Source organism: Lonchura striata, chromosome 15 (genome assembly GCF_046129695.1).
Source record: "Lonchura striata isolate bLonStr1 chromosome 15, bLonStr1.mat, whole genome shotgun sequence".
NCBI classification, from domain to species: domain Eukaryota; kingdom Metazoa; phylum Chordata; class Aves; order Passeriformes; family Estrildidae; genus Lonchura; species Lonchura striata.
This window is the reverse complement of record NC_134617.1, coordinates 17796029-17822987: the sequence shown is the minus strand read 5'-3', so window position 1 is coordinate 17822987 and position 26959 is coordinate 17796029. Positions and strand designations below refer to the sequence as shown.

The 26959-nt window shown below is 42.9% G+C and overlaps 1 protein-coding gene across 4 annotated transcripts in view; it reads left to right on the top strand.

Moving 5' to 3' along the window:
* Positions 1-26959, top strand: part of LOC110475701 (A-type potassium channel modulatory protein KCNIP1) — a 242019-nt gene that overhangs the window by 62641 nt on the left and 152419 nt on the right. The window contains exon 2 of one of the 4 annotated variants that reach the window (XM_021540039.2): positions 10402-10546. The exons of the other annotated variants lie outside the window; for them this stretch is intronic. The gene's annotated coding sequence lies outside the window, so the exon portion shown is untranslated. The remainder of the gene's footprint in view (positions 1-10401; positions 10547-26959) is intronic. 4 annotated transcript variants of the gene reach the window in all.

Sequence of the window (26959 nt, the reverse complement as noted above, 5' to 3'; positions counted from 1 at the left end):
TCTAAGGCCCAAGTTAGAGCAACTATCTTGGCCTTTTGCGCAGAGGTATTCATTGGCAGGGGCCCAGATTCTGTTACCTCCTTGCAGGTAGTAATTGCGTACCCAGCGTGTCGTTTTCCACTGATGATATAACTGCTTCCATCAGTAAACCAGACGTCTGCATTCTCGAGAGGGGTGTCCTTCAAATCAGGGCAACTGGAATAGGTGGCCTCGATGGTGTCCAGGCAGTCATGTTCCACTGGTTCTCCTTGGTTTTCACTGAGGAAGGAGGCTGGATTGACAGTGTTAGTCACTAGTATCTACACCGTCTTGCTCAACTCTAATAGCTTGGAATCTCAGGAACCATTGTGGGGAAAGCCAATGCCTGCCTTTCACCTCTAGCACTGCAGCCACCATGTGAGACACTAGCACAAAAATTTTCTGACCCAGGGTGAATGTATGTGCCTCTTGGATGTTCAGTACAACTGCTGCAACTGCTCTGAGGCATCCAGGCCACCCTTTAGCTGCTGCATCCAATTGCTTAGAGAAGTAAGCCACTGCTCTCCAGTACAGGCTGAGTGCTAATATTCTTGAGGTGATACCTTGCTTCTCATAGGAGAACAAAAGGAAAGGCTTACTCACATCTGGCAATCCCAGAGCTGGAGCTGACATGAGGGCTTTTTTTTTTTCAGTTGGTTGAAAGCCTGCGTAGCTTCCTTTGTCCATTGGATGTCCTTGTTTTCAGTTGCAATTAATTCATATAAGGGCTTAACAAACAGTCCGTAGTTATAGATCCATAACCTGCACCACCCTATCATCCCCAGGAAAGTTTGCAGTTCCTTTACAGTCTGAGGTTTTGGGGTCTGGCATATTGCCTCCTTCCAGCTTTGGCCCAGGGTACACTGTCTGCACTGACTTCATAACCCAGGTAAGTTACTTTCTGTTTTACTACTTGGGCCTTTTTCTTTGATACCCGGTACCCTTGGAGCCCCAAATGTTCAAGAGACTTACTGTCCAGATCATGCATGCTTCCCTTGTCCGTGTGGCTATCAGGATGTCATCTACGTACTATAATAGCTTCCCTTCTTCTGGAGGGGCTTCCCAGGTCTTTAATTATTTTGCAAATTGTTCTCCAAACAAAGTAGGTGAGTTTTTGAATCCTTGTGGGAGTCTGGTCCATGTAAGTTGAGTTCTTCACATGCTTTTAGGATTTTCCCATTCAAATGCAAAAATTTTCTGGCTGGCTTCATGGATAGGAAGGCAAAAGTAGGCGTCTTTTAAATCCAAAACAGTAACACAAGTTAGTTCAGGTGTTAAGCAAGTTAATAACATGTAAGGATTGGCCACCACAGGATACAGATCCTCAGTTACCTTGTTCACAGCTCACAGATCTTGTACTAACTGTAATGACCCATCAGGTTTGTGAACTGGTAGGATAGGGGTATTAAAATCAGATTGACATTCTTTTAATAATCCTGGACACAAAGAAGTTCTCAATGACTGGGCTAATCCCTTCCTTATCCCCCCTCCTCAAGGGATACTGTTTAACCCTGACAGGTTGCTTTCCCTCTTTTAGCCTGATCTGTATAGGGGGATCGTTTTTAGCTCTCCCTGGTACATCAGAGGCCCACACCCCAGGGAATACCTGATTGATTATCTCTCCATCAATTTCAGTTTCTTTTGTGACTTCACTAGTGGTTAATATCAAACTCAATACTTCTACATACTTTTGATCATTTACCTCCAGAGTAATCTCCTCATTTTTAAATATAATAGTTGCCTGTAATTGTCCCAGCAAATCTCTGCCCAAAAGTGGCTCAGGGGAATTGGGCATATATAGAAATTTATGGATCTTCCACTGCTTTCCCAGTTTATATTTTAGTGGCTTAAAGAAGAATGCCTTTTCAGTTTGGCCAGTCACACTTGTAACTATAGCATAATCATCCCCTATGAGCATCAAAGCTGTATTCAGAACTGAGTACGTTGCCCCAGTATTAACTAGGAATTTTACTTTTTTCTCCATTTTCCCCAGCTTCAGTTTTACAACCAGTGTGCCTTCTGGGGTAGTCTCCTCCAGTCCCCCCTAATCCTCTTGCACATGGGCAACCACCCCTCCCCTTTGATTCCCTTGACCATTCTGTTTCTGTTCTGGACAGTCCTTCTTCTAATGGCCCTGTCTCTTACAGTTAACACACTGATTTCTGCTTAATCAAGGAGGACCTTGCTTGGATTGCCCCTGCCTGCTTTATTGTTTTTCTCTCTGCTCCTCCTGCACTATTGCTATTACATTTTTTTAATCCCTCATTTATACCCCTCTTCCCTGTTGCTAAAGACCCTCCAAGATTCCCCCAGTAAAGTTTCTAAATTCCGTGCATCTTCTCAGATTTTTTGGAGTTTGGCTTAATATCCCCCACGGACTGTCCCAAAAATCATTTAATTAATTCTTGTATCCCCACTTCAGATGCAGGTTCTAGTGGTGTATAGCATCACATTGCATTTCTCAGGCGGTCTAGGAACTCTGTGAGGGATTCCAAGGGTCCTTGTTTAATAGCATATAAAGCTGACCAATTTGTAGTTTTAGGCATTGCGCTTTCCACTCCCAGTATAATCCAATCTTGATATTTCTTTAGTCTCTATCTTTCTTCTGGTTGGTTTGGGTTCCAGCCTGGGTCTTGAAGTGGAAAGTGTTCTCTTAGATCCACTTGCTGTCTAAAGTGGTATGCTACCAGATCTCCTGCTGTTTTTAAAACCGTTTTTCTGTTTCAGTGAATGTGTCTAATAACAATTGAATATCACCCCAGTCTGGATTGTGTTGCTTCATAATGTATTGTCAACATTTAGCAGTGTTTACTGGGTCATTTCGGTAATCTCCCTCAACCCTTTCCCATGCTTCCAAATCAAGGGTGGGGAAGGGTGCCTTAACTAATATCTTTTCCCTGCCTGGTGTTACTGTCTCCTGTACAGGGGCCTGTAATATTTGTCCTCTGGTTCGGAATGCAATTGGGCTGCTTGGAGGGGTTAGAGCAGGTGTCTTCTTCAAAGGAGGAGAAGGAGTAGGAGTAGAAGTAGTAGGAGGGATAGAAGGAATTGGATGAAATAGGTAGAATGGGGGGTGCAGGTGGGATAGGTGGAATAGGAGGTGGTGTAGGTGGTGTCCCTCCCAAGTCTCTACCCCTCCCCCCCATCCTCCCAAGTGAGGGCTAAATAGGTTGCCTAGATCTCGTTCTTGTTCCTATAGTGCTGTGCGATAAATTTTATCTGTTCTTGATGCACTTCTGTCTTATGCTACAGGCCAAGCAGCACCGTTTAAGTTCTCCCATTTTCCTTCTGTTTTCTTTTTCAAGAGCCAGAACAAGGGGGTCAGAGCGGGCCTTGATACTGCAATCTTTTTGCCAATCAGGGTTATTTTGGAGGGAGAAGAACATACCACAATAAGAAACCTCCTCCTATTTCCCCTCCATTCCTAGAAATAACATTAGTTGTAACAAGGTGTTATATTCCAATGTACCTGTAGGAGGCCATCTGACCCCCTCCTCTCGGCGATAGAGTGGCCACCAATGGGATCAATATTTGATTAAAATTTTTTATCTTCCATGCCCCCTTTGCCTACTATTTCTTTCCAGTGTGCTAAGACACATCCTAGTGGCCTGGCCTTGGGTACTTTCTTACTCTGTTTTGTTTTTGTTCCCATTATGGCTTTTAGAGCAAATGTAACTTATTCAGTTCTCAGTGTTCAAATGTAAGTCACAGATAAAAAATAAAAAAACCTTTTTTTTTTTTTTTGCAAAGAAATATAATAATTATTCAAATATCCAAATTAAAAATATTAATAAAATTTATAGTTATTCAAATAACCAAATTAAAATATTAATAGCCAAATTAATAATCAAGAGTACTTTTGATATTAAAATACTATTGTATTAATTAATTTACCATCAAGTGTTGTTAATTTGTTGTTTGCCCAGTCCTACATAAATTTACAAACTCCTAAGGGTTCAGTCCAAACCACTGGGGAGGAAAGAAAAGGAAAAAAAAAATCCTTAGTTCTTCCTTTTAATACTAAGGCTCCTTTATTCTTTCCCACTCCTTTATCCATTCCCAATCTTCTTCAAACGCGTCCCGTGTTTCAGGGACTAGGTGGCTTTTCCCCAGATTAAATTCACAAATTCACAATTTCCTTGCTTGTTCAACCCCTGGGTTATAGTATCTCGGTAATTCAGGGGTACACACACAATACATGGATCTCCGCTTATATGAAATACAATACCACCTCCTCTGACACTTCAAACATTGGAGGAGAACTCAAGCTGTGTGCTAGTTGGCTTCAGCAAAAGGTTGTAAATCCGTACACAAAACGGGGGATTACCCCTTCTAGACCCCACCTCAAAGGATTTCTAAGTGCCTGTTCGACTGGTGGTTGTTCTCAGTCAAAGGCTAGATAGCAACTTGTTGAACTTCGGTATGTCTCTCCCAAGAACACTCTGTCTCTCCCTCCATCCTCCCGTTCTATGACTACCCAGTCCCCTGATGGATGAAGAGACTGACTTGGTCCAAGCTGAAACCACCTGTGTAGAGCCTGTCTTGGAGGCTGGGCTCTTTCGGCCCGGGCTTGAAGTTCACCTCTCACTTGTAACAAGAAGCTAGCAGCAAACCCTGTAATGCAAAGGATATCCCAGTGACAGCTTCTAACACTAAAGGGCAGTGTTATCGCACAACAGTTAACTCCTAGCCCAGCCGACTTTGCTGACTACTTTTAGCTGGTCTTTGCCCCTTACCAACCAGTGATGCTTGTAAGTGGTGTTTGCAAGTCCTAACTTGTACCACGCCCCTACTAGCTGCACTTGTCAGCTAGCGGTGTTCAAAGCAACTCCACAAACCGTGGCTTGTGCCCGCGCACCCGCTGGGCTATCAGCAGGCTGCGTTTAGAGCACTTTTGCAAGCCCCTTAAGTTGTGTTTGCAAGTCCACAAACCGCGGCTTGTGCCCGCACACCCGCTGCGCTATCAGCAGGCTATCAGTGCCTAGAGAACCTTTGCAAGCCCCAATTTAAGCCCTGCACTGCGCGCTGCGCTCCCCCTGCTGGCCAGAGACAGCCCATGCCGCGCGTGCGCAGTGCCTGCCCTGTCGCGCCCGTCTGCTCCATGAGGTGCTGCCGGCTGACGGCTGCCTCTGGCCACGCTTCCCAGCAATGCCGCACTGCGCCTCACCGATTCTCTAACACAGGCGCACACACACACGTACACAAGCATGTACATCCGGATGCAACAGACACGCCACACTGAAACTGGGACACACCACACTGAAATCGTGATTTCTTCCTTCCTCGAACCACGCTATCAGTTCAGGGGGGTTGTCCCGCCGCTGGTCTCACCCCCAGCAGGCGGTCTGCTTGCAAGCCCCAGAGCAAAAGTGCGCACAAAAACGCCTTAAAGCGACTTATCAGCGCCAACCTTAAGAAAATAAATTAATACATACCGCTTCCATCCGCTGCCAACGGGCCGTGGTCTGCTCCCTGCAGTGTACAGCTGAGGCACAGAACCTCTCTGGGAAAAAGCCCTGCAGCGCCTGAGGGCATCTGCTCTCAATCGGACCTGAGGGTGAGCAGAGTCGTCCCTTCGTGGTCACCAACTGAAGCAATACGCGAAATAAATAGACTCCACAACCTGGGGTAGTTATGAAGTAGGTATGTATCGTCAGTGCCCGACACAAGTGAGATATTTCTCCAAAAACTCATGCCCTGAGCTTCAGTCTGACCCAAAACTTTATTCACAAAGGTGTTCCATATGTGTTATGAACAAAACAGCCTTGCTGGTTCCCATGGTAATTCTGGGACACTGCTGGCTTGAGCTAAGTACTGATATTGAAATGTTAGTTAGCTAATTGCTCCTGGGAATCACCTACACCCCCCACCCACAGTGACATTCTAAGACTGGGATGCAAAATAGAGGGACTAATGGAATCATGGGAGGGGGTTTTGGGGATGAAAACACCCCTAAGTGGAGGGCTGAGCACAGAGGAGGGGGTTGGATGGGTGTGCTGGTTGGGGAAAAGGGAACCATATCCCTAGTCTATGTATGACCTGTCACCATAGCCTACAGAGGGACTGGACTGGGCTGTGGGAAGCAGGAACAAAGAGGTAGCTCTTCCTGGTGTTACTAGGAGGGAAGGAAAGGGATAGCTGCTGCTGGCTCATCCCCTCACCCTTCAGCTACCAGTGTGCCAGGAGGAAAGGAGAGAGGATGGTCTGCTGGGACTTCAGCTACAGACTGCACACCTCTTCACCTCCAGCTGCCAGTGTGCCATGGAGACTCCAGGGACAGACTGCATGCCTTCTCCCTGTCATGGTTTGACACTGGCACAACGCCAGCGCCCCCATGAAAATACAATCTCTCCCTTGAATGCTGTGAAGTGGAATCGAAAACAGAGCAAAGCAGGCCCAAGCTTAATAATAGGGGAAAAAAAAAATTTATTAAGCTACTACTACAAAAGAAAAAAAGAAAGGAAAAAGGAAAAAAAAACCACACAAAGATCAAAATGAAAACCTTGCAAAACATTCCTCCTCCCACCACCCAACTCCAACAAACCACAGTGAGACACAATCTGGACCCCAATCAGGTTTCCACCCTCCAGACAATCAATACTCAGGCCTTCAAGGGAACAGAGTCTCTCCTGTGCCACAGACCCCCCAAGAAAACACAGCTCCACATCATATGTTTCCATGTCACACATGGCACCGCCCGGAGAAAAGTTTGCCATGGTGACCCTTCTCCTTTCCATGCACAGTGCTCTCACCACCAAATGCATGGATGGACAGACTGCTTTTAGGATTTTTCCTTTCAAGGATGCCCTGCCAAGAGGGGAGAAAACAACAGTTCAGTTTTTTCATTGTTTGGGACCACAATCCCCCCCATTTTCCATTTCCCCTGGGGCTGAGGGTTCAAGAACAGAGATCTTCTTCTCTTCTCTTTCCTTTGAGGACAAGGGGGCGCCACCACAAACCCCCTAACTTTTTCTCTGTTCACTCCACTTCTGTCTTTTCCCAGCTGAAGCAGGGCTCTTGGCTCACTGGCATTCTCCCAAAACACAGTCTCTCTTGGAGGAGAAGATTGGTTCAGGTTGTGGCTAACACGGAAAAGTCCAGCCAAAAGCCACTCCTTATCCCCTTCCCATCTAGAATTTCTCCTTCTAACATCCCAGGGTCCAAGGTATCCCTCTTCCTCTCTTTCAAACCAAGGAGGGGAAAAAGAAATTCACAAAGCTTTCATTTCTCAAGGAAGGGTTAAAAGTCCGAACTCCCAGGTATGGCTCGATGCCCAGACTCCGGCAACTCCCACGCGACTGGGCACCTTGCAGGCCCCCCTGCCTCCTCCTTCCTCACAGGGTATTGTTGACAAACGGCCGCTGTCTCTTTCTCTCTCTCTCTCGGGAGAGAAACTCTGGGGCGGGGCGGGGGGGGGGGAACGGATACATCCTAGATTTCTTCCACCCTTCCATCTGCAGGGGCCAGCCCAGTTCCAGTCCCTCCACCCTTGGACCTACCTCAGTCAGGCTATGGGCCTTCCCCTCCCCCACCCAGCTTGTGGCCGGGCAGGGGAGGTTTGCACTCTCCGCTGACCGGAACCAAAGAGAGAAAGTTCCCCTGGGAGTTCCGCTTTTAACCTCTCTGTGTTCTCAGAGGCGTGTCCACCTTCAATTGGTCAACATCCAAATTGACCTCTTCCTTCCGGAAAAAATTCTTTTTCCATGTCAAACCACGACACTACCCCTTCGGCTACCGGGAAAAAGCTACAACAGCGGGGGTGAGCTCCATGTTGAGCCCCCTGCCAAGCTGATCTTTTTAATAAAGAACTGAACATTAATAAAGGCATAAACACTGTTCATTTCAATATGCAATACATTACACAACTTTTTAATTCATATTCAACCCCTGTCCACGCCTCTCATGTTAAATAGGACCACGCCCTTCCGTGGTGGTCCTGCGGGGAGTCTCTGGTGGTCTATTGAGGCTGTAGGTTGTGGTCTTCTTCATGGTTGAACTTTTGAACTTTTCTGTTTTGCGCGTGTGCTTTTGGTCCTTTGGTGCTTATCTGAGTACATCTGTCAGCCTCAATAGGCTTGGGGACAGAAGAGCCTCTTTATCTGGGTTCTTTGCATTTTCGGTCCTTTCTGGTATTGTTTTTTATGCAAGAAGCTTCAGAAATTTGCATTTTCTTATGCCCTATGTACCATGGCAGAGGATTCTTAAGTAAAAGGTTAAAATTTAACACATAACTCTACAAGCTAGAATATAAATTCTTAATTCATTTTAACTTAAGTGAACTCCAAAAGTCTTTGTTTCACATGTGATACTTGGTCTTGACAGACTGGATGCAGTTTATCTGAAGTAAGGGGCAGTCTGTGTTTGTGCTCTAAGGGCCTGACTCAACAATCTTTCAGCCTTCCCTTATACTTGGTTTCAGTGGGAAATTGCTCTTCCTTTATCATTGTGAGCTGTGCTCCAGTGCTATTACCTAAATAAGTGGTGTGGCTTACACTTCCCCTTACCTGCCTCTGGTCCTAGCAGAGATAGTGGCTTTCCTGATCTTCCATCCTATGCAGGCAGGCCCTTTCCATCAGCAGAGTACAAATGCAGCCAAGTTAAGCTCTCAAAACACAAAGATGCTAGGGTGGAAGGTTTCTGTACAAAATGAACCTTCATACTGGTTGTAAATCCTGAGAATGCAGGTCTAGCAGGGAGAAATACATCAGTAGCCAAGGGAAAGGAAAGCCTAGGTTCAGCAACTAAGTAAATTGTCCAGTTATTGTAATAAAACAAAAACAAAATAATAATAAAATAAAACCCACCAGGTGATTTTCTGTAGTTTCACCTACTAAACCAACTGAGTTCTATGGCCATATTTCCAAAAAGAAAAAAAAATGATTAGGCTGAAAAATTTTTCCCATTCTATAAAGTTTCAGCTTAGAATACTGAGGAGAGGAAGTTGCAGCAGGCAGTGTCAACCAGCTGTGCTAACAGACTGCTCCTGCCCCCATAAATGCTTCCTAAATAAGTTCATTTCAAAGATTTCATCCATGATGTAGCTAAGTGTCTGTGTGATTTATATTTTCATGGCATATGTCATCTTGTTTCTTCTGGGTTTGTCCTTAGTGCTTCATTGTTAATTTTCAGAGTGTGACTCTGAAGTTGTCATGGCACAGGGATGCGCTGTAACAGGTACTCTGCTCCACTAGCAGTAGAACATTCCAGAATGAAGTGGCAGTGCACAACCCACTTTAAGAAAAGCCTCCCTTGGTTTTTCTGCCACAGTAGCTTTCATTAATGGATTTCACAAAGTTGATCATGTTTTAAAGAACAGGGCCATCAGTCATGTACTTCAGGCTGTCCCAGACACAGGGTGTATTTGTGACAATCTGAACACAAACATGTTGCTAAAACATCCATCCCCACATACATGGGGTATATTGTCGGAAATGGTGGTATTGATGATTCCGAGACTGTAGAAAGTCTCTGTCTTTCAGCCCCGCTGCCAAAGAAGAAGCCATAATTCGTTTGTTCTGTTTTCAAGGTTGTTTATTCTGTTTATCTCTAACATGTTCCGCTGCCCTGCCGCAGGTCTGTCCTGCAGGGCAGCGTGTGGGGCTCTGCCCTCAGTGGGATGTTACAAACATTATATATCAGAAACTACCTGTGCTATATTTACAATAATGTGCCAATATCTGTCACCTATGTTGAACAGTGTGTCCCCAACCTAAGCCAATAGAAAAATGCCAACACCACAGTGAAACATGGAGGGCATGAAGAAGGAGAAAAAGGACGAGACACACCCAATTTCCTCCATCTTGTCCCCTTTGGACCCCTCATCTAGAATCCTAAAATTTTACTTTTGCACCCGTGCCACACTTAATTATTACTGATATCAACCACTCAGAGCTGGTAATTCATCCTGTAAGATTGAAAACTCTTTTCCATGGACAGAGATTACAGACAGTGTCTCTGGGGGCTCTGTCCAGGGGTGTTCCTGACCCCTGCCAGGGTCCCAGGCCTGCCAGGGCAGCCAGAGGAAAGTCCTGGATTCCCACAGTATATAGCAAGATAAGAGATAAAGGATATTATTTGTTCTATCTGTGATTATTTGTTCTAACTCAGATCTCTGGAGACATGTTGTCTGGAAGAAAACAACAGAGAAATTAAGACATTATCAATTAAATCCAATATCAAAGTTCTAACTAATAGTTGCAAGACATCAGATAAATTTGATAATTTATCAGTCAACCATAAAGGCAAAGTATTGTCACAGTGGTACCAGATGACCATTGTAGTTCGCTGGGGGATTACACATGAGAGGAATGCAAGTACAGTGGGTTTTCTCTCCTTATTTTCTTTCTTTCTGTTTGGTTACACTCTGTTTATTTGCCTTCACAGAATGAATGGCTGTAACTGCTTTTTCTGCAGCACCTTGTTACCTTCCATTCAAAAACATTCCCAAGAGAAGGGGAAGCAAAAGGATCAACAGGGAAAACCTGCAGAAAGCCTTGTTTTCATTTCACAGACAAGACATATAGAAAAGGTGATAACTCAGGTATTTGCATTTAGAAGAATATGAAAGGAAACTCAGAGATGAACAAATCTGATTTCTGCATGATGTCACTGTTTTCTGTACATCTGTTCAACAAGAGAAACAGTGAAATAATGAAAGATTCTTTTCCAGCCTGTAAGCATGCTCAGCAGAGGGAATTCTGCTCAGTCCCACCTAACATTGGTATCTCTTTTGGCAGAGTTATTCAAGTTTATTGCTTTGATGTAATTTTAACTGCTGTTTGAGCTTAAAAGTTTCACTAATAATGCAAAAACACTTCTGGAAATCACCCACATGCCTGGGTGCTTGCTTCATCCCTGCAGTGGCTAGGACAGCATGTACCTCAGAACCTTTGCCTGCCACTGGGCCATCATGAGGAAAAAGAAACAAATTGTTTAACTCTGTGTTATTTTTATTTCCCACTCTTAATGGTGAACAGATATTTTGTCCTGCTGTCCATCTCCCCTATAAGTCTTCTAGCTATTCTGACTCCATTAAATAATCCCCTAATTAAAATAGAAGAGAAGGAAAAAAGGGAGGGGAAAAAACCCCACTGCTGATTGTGGGTGGGGTTAGCCAAATCCCATCCCCACAATGCTAAAAAAAGTTATCTGCCCTGTGCTTTGTTCCCTGAGAAGCTGTAGTGCTGATGCTGGTGCAAGTCCTGGTGTTCCAGGGCTGGCACTGTTTGCCTGACTAGGGCTGTCAGGAACTCCACGGTGTTATGGCAGAAGCTGGACTCACTGGCTTGTTCTGCACTGAGCTCACTTGTTAGAGGTGCTGAGCCTTCCAAACCAGCTTCTCTGATGGAAATCTCAGTGCTTTATATCACCCTGTGTTACACAGGATGAGTTGAGCTCCTGGCTGGCACATTATGTATTAATAGATTGTCCTTTAGGGACTTTGTGAATAAATTGCTAGCTTGCAATTACAGCAATTGGACTGCCTTCCTGCTTCCCAGAGCACAGCTTTTTGCTTTAACCAGGTGAAGCTTTGAAGGGACATGTGCCCAAGTCTCACCATGGAGTCATGTCCTACAGGCATTGTAAAAGCCCCTGAGCAGCACTGAGGTATCAGAGGAGCTCACGCACTGGCTGCAACCTGCTGCTTCCTCACCACTGGCCACCCCACAAGGCTTGGCATGCTCAGGTACGGGTATGACAAATCAGAAAACATTTCTCAGGCATTTGAGCAGGGCTCTGCCGTAGGGCAGGTTCTTCACTATCTATTTTTTCTGGATTTACTCAGTTGTTCAGAAACTAATGCAATTTCAAAGTCTTTTGAGCTCAGGATTACACCTGCCAGTAGAAGGATAGGACAGTATTGGGCAACACAGGAATATGGGATAGTGTTATGGCTGTGTTTTTCTTGGGCAGAGAGTCAATATTAAAGCTGTCCAATTTCTTTGAGAAAGGCAGCTGGCAGATGTTGTATCAGACTTTTTTCCCTAATTTGTTGTGTGTCAGGAGCCGCCACCACAGTGGAGTCAAGCTGAGGAATGGGGGGGGGAGCAGGGCAGCTCTGGCATCACTGGCCCATGCACAGGGCATGACACTGCTGCATAGGAGATTATCTGTCTCCCTGTTGGCACCGAGGTTGTCTGTTTTTTCCAGTGGCTACCACAACTACACTGTGTGCAACATAATAAATCGCTGGCCATGTAGGATGTTCTGGCAGATAGGATATTCACACTGCTGAATATTGCAGATGCTCAGAATTCAGTAGCCAGAGAGGATAAAACTGGGCTACTCCTGATGCACTGGCACAGCCAGAACCTTCCCATACCTGTGGTGCTGTGTAGAATCTCTTTCAGTTTCTCACTGGGACTGAATTTGTTAAGATGGTTCAGGAGATAGTTCCAATCTCCTTCATACGTTTAATGAGTAAGTGGGCACTAGGAGCCTTCCACTTCCATCATGGCAGGATATATACCTACAAAGAGGGTTTTTTGGGAAACTCAAATACAAGCATTTACACAGAAATTTGATTGACTTTTCAAAGAATTGCCCTATTTGATATGCAAGGTTTTTTATAAATCTGACTTTCCCATGTGTAAAGGAAATTAGGGCAAACATTTAGTACTAAATAAATTAGATGCACAGTGAGCTAACTGTGTTTCATCTGCCAGAATTACTCATCACTAACAGTTCATTAACATTAAATGCTTGTCAATAGGTTTACAAATTAAAGTGGTCTAACAACTTAACAGTGATTCCAGGCAAGGCCCAAAGGCATGGGTAGCAGCTAGACGGCCTCTATTGGGTGTCAGCATAGCAAACAGCAGTGACTGTGCCGGTCTGGCTGCTGACTCAGTGGGTTTGTCCAGCAACTACTCCAAGGGATGCTGGAGTTGTTTTTCCTATGGAGTGAATCTATTCATGCAGGTTTACTACTGGCTGTTTTTAAGGAAAACCCCAAATGAAGCTGTAAACCATATTTAACTGATATAATGCTTTTCCTTACTCCTACCTCTATTGGGCTTGCATGGCCAAGTTTTGGTAGCAAGGGGCTAAAGGAGTGGCTTCTGTGAGAAACTGCTGAAAGCTATCTCCAGTGTGGCAGAGCCAATCTCTGGCAGCTCCAAAGATGGGCATGCTGCTGGCCAAGGCTGGGCCAATTAGAAATGATGGTAATACCTCTGGGATAACAGATGTAAAATATTTTAAACAAAATTTCTCCTTTCAAAGACATGTCTGGAAAACATCTAGGCATCATTTTTTTTGCAGTTTAATACTATTTGGATAGGAATGTGCCCTAGCCTTAATATAATAGAAAATAGCTGGGGACTTCAGGACACATGAAGAAGAATATGGCTTCACAAAAACAACATTAGGAGCTAATTGCAAGATTAGTGGGTTAGAACAATACTAAGCTGCCAAAGATCCCTGGATAGTTATTTATTCATGGTGAAATGAAATCTAGCAATTGAGTGGGGAAATGTGGATATAATAAAAATCATGAATAGTTATAGAGACATTTATCAAAAAAAGTTCAATGAAAAATATAGTATTAACATTTATAGGCCTTTAAGACAATCTTCTAATTTCACTTTGAGCTACATCATTTTATGCAGCATCAAGTTCATTTCAGCATGCCATGTTCATTAAAGAAAAGCAAAAAAAGACTGCTTAAGTAGAAACACATTTAATGGAATCCCAGGCTAGGACAGGACAAATACCTACAGAGTACTTACATTGTGCTTTCTCTTCTTTGGCTCATACACTTCTGACAGTAGACAGGGCTGTTTAGAAGGCTTCACCTCTGATGTTTGCTACAGAGGATTGGAAATAGTTGACTCTTTTCCTAGACAAGATTTAAACAAGAAATATTTGGGAAATGTTTCTGAATATATTTTTTGTTCTAAGAACATGTCTGTCTTGCATAGAAAGCAAGAAAAGCAAAGAAGAATCCCCATCTTCTGTTCTGAAAACTGGTAATCTTGTGTTTAGCCTGTAGCTATGAGAATCTATGGTAGAGGGAATGTCCCACAAAGTTCTTATTTCATTGACAGAAACATGTATTCCTGACAAGTTGAAAGACACTTTCATCACCTATTTTTGCATTGTGCAAGTAAATGGTTCAGCTCCCAAATATGTTTGTGCTGCATCTGGAAAAGGTTTCAAATGTAAGTATTAATCATCATCCATAGAACTTTGGTCTTTCTTTCCTACCCTATTGATGCTTTCAGCATCACTGTGCCTTTGCCTCATAGTTATTGGAACATACAGTATTGCATCCTTGCTAGTGTATGTGGCTCCCCCAGATCCTGGGATCAGGTCTTCAGATGCTTTTCATTGATGTGAATCTGTTGGGAAGACCCACTGTGAAAGGCTGAAATGCTGCCTACTAGTCAGTCTGCCTGAAACTTCTCCTTTCTGACAAGTGCCATTCAATTTTGTCCCATTTAATGTCTTTGCTAAAGCAGAGGCTTCCTTTGCTTTTTGAGGTTTATTGAATGATTCAGGGCAAGGTGGTTCTTTTGTCAATAAGGGAAAGCCACCAGAGCTAACAGTGTCAAATGCTCCTTTGATGCCAGTTTGCAGGCAGACTCACCTTTCTTTGCTTTCATCCATTCCTTTGCTCCTTTTCTTCATCCCCCATTCAGTCCCTTAACATCAGTGTCAAAAGTAGGGCAGCCACAGTGTTTTTATGGTGAAGATCCTGTGGCTTTAAGGAATGTATGAAACAGAATTGTGTCGCATACAGGCTTACAGAGCACACCATCAGCTAAACAGCAAATTTAGTTAATGAGCAGTAAAGACTGATGGTAGCTCATGAGGCTGTGGTAGGTTAAAGGCTCTGCCTGAAGTCTGTTTTCTCCAGGTGATGCTTAATGTGATAATTCAAAAGGATCCATCTGTTTTCTGCGTTCTGAGAGGAGGGCACTGCTTGATGCGCTGTGCCTCACTGACCTTTGTTCATGTATAAATACATGCCCTTGAGGAATGCAGGCTTTTGCAAGACTTAAGGTTCTTTTTATATAACTTAAGGAGATTTTTTTTCATCCTGCCCTGAGTGAACCCAGTCGCTGCCCTTCTGGCTCATTAGAGTTGCCCACCACTGTTACCAACCTGGTACACGTGGAAGGGGAGGGAAAGCAAATCCAGCCAATAAAACACTGTCTTTTGCTGTATGTGTACTGTGACAACTGTACACATTGGACAAATTTGACTTCTGTTCTAGACAGCAATCTATAGGCTAAATAAATAAATATAGGCTAAATAAATAAACCCCTGTTATTACTCACTTTAAAACTAGAGAACATCCTGGACAATCAGAACACCAATAGTAATAAAGCAGCTCCTAGTGCCATTACCTAAGATGATGCAAGTGGACAAGGTTTGACTGGAGGAATCTCATGTTTTGTAAGACCAACTAATGTAACCAGCAAACAAGGCAGAGCCCAGAGGCTTCAGCACTGGAATCCCTGTGAGCTGCAGCAGGTGTGCTCAGCTCCCAGGCTCATCCCATCCAGTTCACTGCAGGATGTGTTTTCCAGGGAGCTTCTCACCATTAGTTTGGAGGCACAAACATTGCTATCATGTTTTTTGCAGTGGATAAATAGCATTTTCATTTTGTGGAAACAAAAATGCCTTCAAAACCTAGAGTAACTCATACCACTTAGTTGTTGTTGTGCTTCTCTGAATTTTTTCATTATAGTTGCTATTTCCTTAAATATTCCATGCCAAATTGTTGTGAGAGCTGCTGCAATTATTGATTTCAGATTGAGGACCCCTTTTTTTTATGTTTTCATGTTATCTTTTGAATCAGTTCTGATTTCAGTGAAATCAGTTGTTTATTCCTAAGCATTCACAGGGGAGATTTTTAGACCATGAGTGTTTGCTTTACAGTGTTTACTGCAATTGGGGTCATTTAATTATCTGTAAATGTCTGTTCTGTTGCAGGGGGCTCTGAAATCTTAGGCTGCATCAGTGGAGAGGTAACAGTAAAGCAGTCTTCATTGCAAAACTGGTGGGGAGGGTGTTGTGGTCCATGGTGGTGGTGGACACAACCTTCCCCAAGAGCGTCTAGAGGCAACAGGTAGGAGCCACGAGAGCAATAGCACACACAGACAGACAGGCCGACAGACACACAGACACAGACAGACACACACACATGCAGCAGCTTGGCAGTGAAGATACAGGAGGGTCCAGCCATGGAGCATCAACATGCCTTACTTCAGACAACCCTGAAGGAGTCCAGGAGCCAAAGACAACGACAAAGGAGTGTCTAGGGTATAAATACAGGAAAGAGGGGGGCGGAGGGAGCATCAGGGATCCAATGGTCTGAGGGCTCAGGGGTGGTGCACAGGGAAGGAACCTATAGAGAATTCCAGGGTGGATGGGCAGGGTTACACAAACCAATGGGAAGAGAGGGAAGGGAGAACTCACTAGAACATGAACATATAAGGGTAAAATTGGGAAGGGAATGGGCCAATGGGCTAATAGGAAGGACAGAACTGGGATGAATTAACATAGTGCTGCAGAGCACCATGGGGGAAGCTTCTTTCCTCACTTTGAGCTGTGAGGAATGTCCAGAGCCTAAGGTGCATCTCTTCAGGGCAGTCCTGTTGTCCTCTCCCCAGTAAGCTCACAGGACTCCACAGGAGGGAGCATTCATTCATGCAAGCTAAAAATTGGTGAGCATTCTCTAAAATTCTCAACCAGTGATTAATGTTCCAGTGAGTAAGAATATTCCTGTAGTGTTTTAGCAAGCCATGATTGTTTTATTTCACCAGAATCACAGTAATTACAAAGAATTACCCAAAATCTGAAATCTTGAACTTCTACCTTGAAAACCTGATGAAAACGTTTTCACATAATTTTGGCCTCTTGTTTTTAATCACAAAACTCTCCTGTGCATTTCTCCCCTCCAAACCCCATCAAACAGTGGGATTTTTCCAGCTCCCTGTTCTGTGCCACTTATAACTGTCAGCTTTCAGATATTTGTATGGTTGTAGTCACTTACTCAAAATCTCAACATTTCTCACTCCTTGGTGTTCAGACAATCCGTTTTGTATTTCTAGCAGCTGGAGTTTCTGTATGCACCAAAACAAGGGGAGGATTTTTTCACTGGGAATGACATGCTTATGTAGCCTTAATGTTAGGGAGCTGGGCGTGGAAAAGTGCCTCCTGTGAGCAAGAGGCACCAAAAATTCAAATTTTTTAATGTTGAGCTTCTGGTAATTACCTCTCTTCTGCTTTGGGGGAGGAATGTAACCTTATATCTGCAGGCAGGTCTGTGCCTGATACCAGTTACATTTGCTGGTGATACTGAGAATATAAATATCCAGCCTAAGCTAAGATCTTAATGAGACTGTCTTATGCATTAAGTTTAATTAGCCTGAAAGAGACCAAATTAACATAGATAAGAATTTGCCTGGATAAGCCATGGAGCAAAGTTCTATTAAAAAATGCATGAAAGACTCCTTGTCCTCCTATGTCTTAGCAGGAGCTGGAACAGCTCTGTAGTGGGGCTTGCTGGGAAAGAGGCATTGTTGTGATGGAAGCCAAAAGCTGGAATTCACAGGAACTCCAAATACTTATCAGGAGAAGAGCCTCTTGTTGGGGAGGGTTTAGTTCTAAAGGCACATGTAGATGTCCTAGACTCAAGCAGAGAACAGGTTCTGAAGAACCTCTTTTAGCAAACATCTTGGTGTGTGCAGGGCAGACAGGTTAAGCTGAACTTTCAGTAGCATGAAGGAGTGTCATGAATCGCTGTGCTGAAACCTCTGCATTTCAGTGAGGTATCAAGGTAGGAGAGTGAATATTCAGGATGAAACAAGGTAGGAGAGTGAATATTCAGGATGAAACAGTCTCAAAATTAGACAGTAGTGTTAGCATTCAGCAACACGCATAATCATGGGATATGATTATATGCAGGTGCTTTTATTGAAGAGCTCTGGGAATCAGGGGTACAGACCCAAATCTGACTCCAACATGGCTTTTGAACTGAATGTACTTTATATTCTATTGTTATATAACTGACATATTAATTATCAAACTTATGTTGTTCTATTGTATACATTGATCTTATTCAAGCATTAAATTCTTGTGATCTTTCTCAATCCCCTGACCACAGTTTCTCATGATTATTCTTATGATTAAACAGCAATTATATTGAATTACTAAACAATCATCGCATCTAACAATCATACCATGTATCATATACTGGTTACACAGGTGCAGTTCTAGCAAGTACAAGGCCTATACTTTCCCAGGGTATTTTCCCAGGGCCTACTAAGCCTAACTTTCCTTCTGACTCCCCAAATCCTCATGATTTTAAAACTCTTTTACTATCATTTTCCTCTCTATGAAAGTAATTTCACTTTACTCTAAGTGCAAATGCTTTGATTTTATACAGTCTTTTAGTTTCTGAGTTTGTACATGATGTTCTTCAAATCCAAGATTGATGTAAACGTCATCAATGCTGTCATGAACTGGAGAACTAGAAGATGATGGGTGTGGATCCCGTGTCAGGGCCTTTATTATTTTTCGGTTCCAGGACATCCTCTTCTATGTTTCTCCTTTTAGGATGCTGTAGACTAACCAAATTACTAAGAACACAATTAATAACATTATTACACTCTTGATGATAGACTTAATCCATGAACTCACATTCCACCCTAACCCTTTGAAGACTTTGTCTAACCAGCTCGTGGTCAAATCCTTTTGCTCTTCTTGTGCTTCATGCTCTATCTGTGTCACCTGATTGATGTCATATTCTACATCTGCAGTTACATTTGGAATGTGGATGCAGCAATGATCAATCCGTCCCTTTAAAAAACCACACACTCCGTGCTCTTTTAGAAGTAACGAATCTAAGGCAAATTGATTTTGTAAAGTAATTTTTGTGGTGACTTGTAATTTTACGTTTAGGTCTTTAATCCTTCCCTAGTGATTCTTTTCAGTCTATCTGGCCTGTAAGTTTGTACATCTCTCTATTCTGATAGTTTGCTATAGAACCTAGCAAAAACTCTTAGGGTCTACCCAAATTTCACTCCACTAGAGGGTTCTCGCCAAGTGTCATCTTGATTTTCATTATCTAGAACTTCTCATCTTGTTCTTATCTGCAGAAGTTCGTGTTTTCCCTTAAATGCGTACTTTTTCCAAATTGGACAGAAAGTAGGGAGGCCTAAAGTAATTTCTTTTACTTTCCCATCTACAGGTAGATGTGTGGTCCAGGTACCATCACTTGTTGCCCATACAAATTGTCCTGAACTTTGGAGTGTACTCTTGGTACATCCTACAATTATTTTGTAATTCACTTTACCTTGTTTGTGTTTGATTTCTTTGCAGGCACAACCAATTTGTAAGGCTACTACCAGTGATGGCAATTGTTTTATCTCTATATCATCAGAAGTGCAATCATAAGTTTTATTACATGCCCACCAATGTATTTTGTCTGCCTTTATTCTACTACTAGTGTCAGTGTTCATTACTGCTGGATCTGTTTCATTCTTGGAGCCTTCTCATTTAATGCACCAAGGAGTGGTTGCCCTGTATTGAAATTTTTGAAGTATACTCAGAGACCATGCACTGTCCCAAGGCTCTATTTGACCTTTGTGATCATTTACCTCACACTTCCACACCAGAGTGGTTTCTGTAACATTTTCTGTAATCCTTTTATAATGTGGTAAGTAGCATTGCCATTTATTTGGGATGCCCCCACAACCATCCTATAGGATATCCTATTGTGCCATTATTTTGAAAACAGTCTTGTTGACTCAAAGGATGCAGCCATTCTCCTATTACTTTCCAAGTTACCTGGATTACCTGTCTCGATTCTGGTACCTGTTTACATGTAATTGTTTTGTTCTTTTGTATTTCAGGCAGTTTTGCTGTTATGGTTCCCTAATTTATTGGCAGACAGGCAGTATTTTGCTAGTATTCTGCATTTTGGCAAAATCTTTAACTAATCCAATCATTACTTTCTCAGCCTGAATTGCATTGGAAACCTCTATCATCTGTGTTTCTGCCTGTACCTCCCTCTTCATTCTAGAATGAAGAGTGGTTAATTGATCTTTTTGCATTCCACATCCCAAAGACCATGGCATGAGGGCATTGGTACACTTACTGGTAACATTCTTCAAACAATTAAACACATCTTATCTTCAGCTTTGTTGGTCCCATAGTTTACACAGTCTGCAGTCCGGGATGGGCTTTCTTTACTCGAGTGTAGTGTATCCAGGAGTCCACTCCAGCTACTTTGACTACTGCAAAAGTGGTCAATAGTACCTGACGGGGTCCAGTCCACCTCTCTTTCAGTAGTTCTTAATTCCAATTCTTAATGTACACCTCGTCTCCCAAGTGTATGTCATGAACAGGATTCTTGAGAGTCAGCAGCCTATTCCACACAAGGACACTCTGAAGCCATGCTGAAGTTTTCCCGAGACAGAACATAGTTATATACTTCCTGTTTTCCTGTGATGTGTACATTTGGATTTGGTCCAGGAGATTTGTATGGTTTCCCATACAATATCTTGTAAGGACTGACTGACATCCTACCCCTAGGCTTTATCCGGATTCTCAGCAATGCTATTGGTAAAGCCTGCGGCCACTGCAGTTTGGCTTCCTGGCATATTTTACTGATTTGCCTTTTTAGTGTCTGATTCATCCCCTCTACCTGTCCACTTGACTGGGGTCTCCATGGTGTGTGAAGGTCCCAAGTTATTCCCAGCAACCTCCTTACTTCTTTTACCATCGTGGCTATGAAATGGGGTCCCCCATCTGATGATATCCCTAGAGGCACCCCAAATCTGGGAATGATTTCTTGTAGTAACCACTTAACTCTTTATTTTGCTTGGTTTGTGCAACAGGGAAGGGCTTCTTGCCATCCAGAAAATGTATCAACCCCTACTAACAGATATTTGTATCCTTGAGTTCTTCGTAATTCTACAAAATCTACCTGCCAATAATCTCCTGGTTCTATCCCTACCTGAACCCTTCCTAGTTATGCCTGATGCCTAGCCACTGGGTTGTTTTTCAAGCAGATCTCACATTTTGACATTATGGATTTTGCCATTGTTAACATTCGCAGTGAGACCAAATTGCCTTTTAGAAACTTTTCCAATGTCTCTGCACCCCAATGACATTCTTTATGTTTAATTTGTAGAACTTCTCTCATTACCAAGGAAGGTATCACACTGTCCGTGTGCAGTTACATACCACCCTTCTGGGTGGATGTATTTGGTGGCAATGCTTTTGCCTCTACCACTGTACTGATTGTTGTTATTGCATATCCAGTGTATCTGATTCCATTCTCCATGAAACTACTTCCATCTGTGAACAACTCCCAGTCTGGCTCTTCTAGTAGAACATCTTTCAGATCTACTCTAGCTGAACAGGTGTGTTCTGTTACTTCCACACAATTGCTTTCCAATGGGTTTTCTTCAGATTCTGTACCTAGGAACAAGGATGGATTAAAAAGGTTAGTTGTTTTTAATGTTTTACATCATCTTGCTCCATTAGGATTACCTGGAATTTCATCATTCGGCTTGGGGATAGCCAATGGCCCCCCTTCTGCTCCAACACAGTAGTTACCAAGGCACATGGACATCTATGTGCCTTCCCATGGTGAGCTTCCTGGCTTCTTGTATCAGGATCACAGTGGCTGTGACTGCCCACAGACATGAAGGCCATCTGGCACTGACATTGTCGAGTTGTTTGGAAAAGTAGCCCAATAGCCTTTTCCAGCTTCCCAAACATTGGGTTAGGACTCCCAGTTCCAGGTGTAGCCTTTCATGTACAAACAGCTGAAAATCTTTGGACAAATCAGATAACCCCAATGCAGGAGCAGTTGTCAAGGCCTCCTTTGTTTGAGGAAGGCCTCCTTCTGTGGTTTGCCCTAGGTAAATGGCTGCGTCTTCTGGGCCTCATACAGGGGTTTTGCAATTAGTCCATAGTCCATGATCCACAGGCGGCACCACCCTGTCATCCCAAGGAAGACTCGCAGCTCATGTAGATTCTGGATCTCTGGAATGGCATAAATAGCTTGAATACGGTTAGTACCCAGTTTTCACTGCCCTAGTGAGATTTCACATCCCAGGTAAATCACAGTCTGTCAGGCAATTTGTGCTTTTTCTTTAGACACTTTATATCCTCCCATTCTCAGTGAATTTAAAATCTTTATTGTTACCTTTATGCAGGTTGTTTTCTCCTCTGTGGCTATTAGTATATCGTCAACATACTGTAGCAGCAGGTGTTGTTCTCTCAGTACTTGCCCAGAGTACTTATTCAGAGTCCAGATCTCCATCTCCTTCACCGGTTGGTTTCCGAACAGGGTTGGACTGTTCTTGAATCCTTGTGGGAGTCATGTCCAGGTGAGCTGGGTTTTTCTTCTGTTCCCTGGATTTTCCCACTCAAAGGCAAACAGGTTCCTACTTTCTTTGTTCAGGGGTATGCAGAAAAAGGCATCTTCTAGATCAATTACTGTAAACCATTTATATATATCTTTCACATATGTCAACAATGTGTAGGGATTGGCAACCACTGGATAAATGTCTTTAGTTATTGCATTTATTGCTCTCAAATCCTGCACTAGTCTATACTCACCACTGGGTTTCCTCACTGGAAATACAGGTGTATTATATGCTGATTCACATTGTTCTAAAATTTGGTATTTCAAGAATTTATCAATAATTTTTACTATTCCCTGCCATGCTTCTGGTTTTATAGGATACTGCTTAACCTGTACTGCTTTTTCCCCTTCCTTTAATTCTACATGTATTGGTTGTGCTAATTTAGATTTTCCAGGTATATCTGTTTCCCACACTGAAGGAATTACTGCATCTTCTACTTCCCTAGCAATAGAGGAAACTGTTTTTTCTTTAATCATTAAAATTTGTCCCATCTTTGGTTCAGGTATTTTCATTAAAAGCTCTCAATTCTCGAAGGTTATGCATCAAGTTTTGCCAATAAATCTCTTTCTAAAAGGGTAATTGAGCACTCAGGCACATATAAGAATTCATGCGTTAAGGCTTTGTTTCCAAAACACAAATCTAGGGGTTGTAGGAATGGCTGATTCTCCTCTTTCCCTATGGCCCCAATTATTGTTGTTTGTTTGTCCCCAATTTGCCCTTGCAAATCACAGAATACGTGGCCCCTGTATCCATGAGGAATTTTACTGCTCTATCACCTAGCTGTATGGTCAATAAAGGTTCCTTTGTATATTCCATTTCTAGTCAGCTACTGTACTCTCCCAGTACCATTAATTTAGAAATGTCCTGATCCTGGCTTGGCTGGTTGCCCTGGTAAAATCGGTTCGGGCACTCATTCTTCCAGTGACCTTCTTGTTTGCACATTGGTTAAATCCCAGTCTTAGCACAACCATTCCCCCATGTCCCCTGCCATGTCCACCACTCCTTCCTAGTCTGTGGCCACCCTGCCCCTCCCTCTGACACCTGGATTTCCTTTCCCTTCTATTACTGCCAGGAGTTTTGCTGTTGCCTTTTATTGGCTTCTTTTTCCCTGTTATTGGATACCTTCCAGGCTACTTTGAGCAGTTTATCCAGATTTCTTAATTCCTCCCCTTATAATTTTTGCAATTTCCTCCTAATATCATCCTGTGACTGCCCCAGGAAAATGAGAGCAAACTGAATCTTCACTTGTGGTGCATCTATTTGGAGATCTGTGTATTTTCTTGCTGCTTCCTTAAGCCTTTCCAAAAACACAGTAGGGGATTCTTTCTTCTCCTGCCTTATCTCATACAATTTAGACCAATTCAGAGTCTTAGGCACAGCATTCTAAACCCCTATCTGGACCCACTCTTGATATTTCTTCAGCCTCCGCATATGCCCAGGTGCATTAGGATCCCTCCCTGGATCCTCGGTTGGAAAATTATCATCTAGAGTTCCCATTACAAGCCTATTTCTGATATCCTCCCTTGCCCTTTCCTTAGCTGCTTTAAGTACCATCTTTTTCTCAGTAAAATCCATTAGGGTATCTAATATTACTTATATATCATCCCAGTCTGGATTCTGAGTTTATTCATAATCATTTTTACCACCCTTGCCACTTTATCAGGATTTTCCCTATAAATCGCAGACAATTGTTTCCAAATTACTAAATCTGCAGGGGTAAAATGTACCTTTACAAACACTGGCCCCTCCACTCCTATTCCCTGTCGTAAGGGGGCAATCACAGTCTGCTTCTGTCTACCCAGATCTTTTCTAGGCAAAACCAGGGTGAGCTTTGACCAACTCTGAGTCCTATGAGATATCAGTGTTGCAGATTCACTTTCATCTCCACTATCGCTGTCTCCTTCACTTTCATCATTCTCCCTTCTTTGTATCACAATTAAATTTAGATCATCTCCAAGGGAAGAGGGGTCAGGTGATGGTGGAAGAGGAGGATAGGGAGAGAGGGTTTGAGTGGGTGAAGTAGGACTAGACAAAATAGGATTGGGTGAAGCAGGTGAAGTAGGGATACGGGCAGGCTGGACAGGGTTAGGTTTTCTTTGTCTTGCTGGGGCTACCTGTAAATCAACATCTGTATCGTTTCTCCGACTCAGACTTTCTTTCAATGCAAGATGTTCTAAAAAACATTTCTTCTTCAGACAAACCCCACATTTATCACTTGCAGATGCCCTAACCACCATCAATCCATATTCAACCTGCCATTCTCACAAGTAGAAAAACAAATCAATATACAGAACCTCATCCCATTTTCCTTCTCGCTTACAAAATAACATCAATTGCAAAATAGTGTTACATTGCAAAGTCCTGTTTGTCAGCCACTTTCCACCACCCTCCAAGACATATTCTGGCCACTGTGTATTACAGTAATCAATTAACTTACCCCTATGTAAATCTTGCCCAAAATTACCCTGTTTCCAATGTGCTAATAAGCACCCCAAAGGAGAAGAACGTGGTATGGGGGCATTGCCACCCAAAAGACCTTTAAGCTTCTCCATATTACAGCTACGAAACACCACAGAATGCCAAACCTTAAACACTTTTGCGATATCTAACAGATGGCACCTAGGCAATACCACAGGAATTCCTTTAACCCAACCGAGCGTAGCTTTCACTGCGTCTTGTCGGCAGGTTCCAGACCAGAGTAAAAGCACCTTACCTCTCTCCAGGGGACATTGTGAGCGGCGGAGGGTTGCGGCGCCGATGGGCTCCCCGAGAATCCCTCGGTGCCAGCTGGAGCGTGATTGGGTCCCATCTGTGTCGCCAAAATGTTCAGGAACACGCATAATTATGGGCCATGATTCCATACAGGTGCTTTTATTGTAGAGCTCTGGGAATCAGGGGTACAGACCCAAATCTGACTCTGACATGGCTTTTGAGCTGAACGTATTTTATATTCTATTGTTACATAACTTACATATTAATTATCAAACTTATGTTGTTCTATTGTATACATTGATCTTATTCAAGCATTAAATTCTTGTGATCTTTCTCAATCCCCTGACCACAGTTTCTCATGATTATTCTTACAATTAAACAGTAATTATATTTAATTACTAAACAATCATTGCATCTAACAATCAAATCATGTATCATATACTGGTTACACAGGTGCAGTTCTAGCAAGTACAAGGCTTATACTTTCCCAGGGTATTTCCCCAGGGCCTACTAAGCCTCACTTTGCTTCTAACAACCCAGATCCCTATGATTTTAAAACCCTTTTACTATCAGTAGGTGTAATGTTTGCAAAGGTATAGCAGACTATAAGCACTTCTGCTTTCTGTTGCTCTTGCTGTACAATTTGAAGCATAAATTATTTTAAAGAGCCTTTATATTTTTGCATCTGAAATGAAATACTGTTGTGTTGGGTCATTCCTCAACAATCCAACAAATTCAGAATTGCTGTTTGCTTGTACAGGATTTGTCAGCAGAAATGCTATGTATTAAAAGCCCCAGTACTATTGTAGTGAGCCCTTTATTTGCATTGGAATCGACTCCTGCTCCATTCTGGCTGTGATTCCTTGCCCAGATGAAGCAGGAGATGCACAAGTAAGTAAGGAGCTGGTGTCTAGCACTTGGATTTGCAGAGATACTGATGTTTCCTGGTACTTGCCTCATTCTGGGTCCTGGAGAGCCTTCATATCCCATACTTGTTGAGAGCCTGGAGAATGTGCCTGGTGGCTCATCCAGATCATCTGTCCTGAAGGCAGGCATGGCTGCTGTGGCTTTGGGGAGAGCACAGACAGCCCTGGGGATCGTATGCTGTTTTGAATTCTGTTTTAAAACTTAGCAAAATATTTTACTGTGTGACAGCACAGGCAGCTGTTCCCTACTCCATGATATTAGCACAAGGAACAACATCTCCAACAAAGCAGATGAGAACAAAAATGTCCTGAGCCACACAGAGAGAAAGTATGCAGCTCCACTCCAGCTGTGGGAGGTCTAAACTCAAAGCCCTGAGATTGGGAAGCCCAAAGAGAAAGTCAGAAACCCAAGAGTATCCTCCATGCCAGGCACTTACCCAGTATCGCAGGCAGCAGGGAGACTTTGGGTTGATCTTTGCAAATCTTTAGCGCATCCCTTCTGCAGGGACATCTTAAAAAAGCAACCAGATGTGAAATGACAGCAGGAGAGAATTTTTAGCTCACAGGTAGCCTCTGGAAACAGAATATACTATATAAAGCTGTGAGTCTTACCATACCTGAGACCACACAGCTCTAGGTGTTGTATTCAGCTCTTGGTTTTTAAAGTGCAGGCTGAACCAAAAAGTTCTATCCACAACAAAACAGCATGATAGTAATCTGAAATGACTAATTTTAGTTTTTATGCCTTTTGTTACCATCATTATTTCAAATTTTAATCAAGATTATTTCACATCAGTGAAGTTTCCTTAAGTTGTGTTATCTGCATATTATGGAAATCACAGAGCTCAAGTATGTAATGATGTGAAAATAGTATGTGTTCATTTCTCTTCATTCCTAAAATATCAA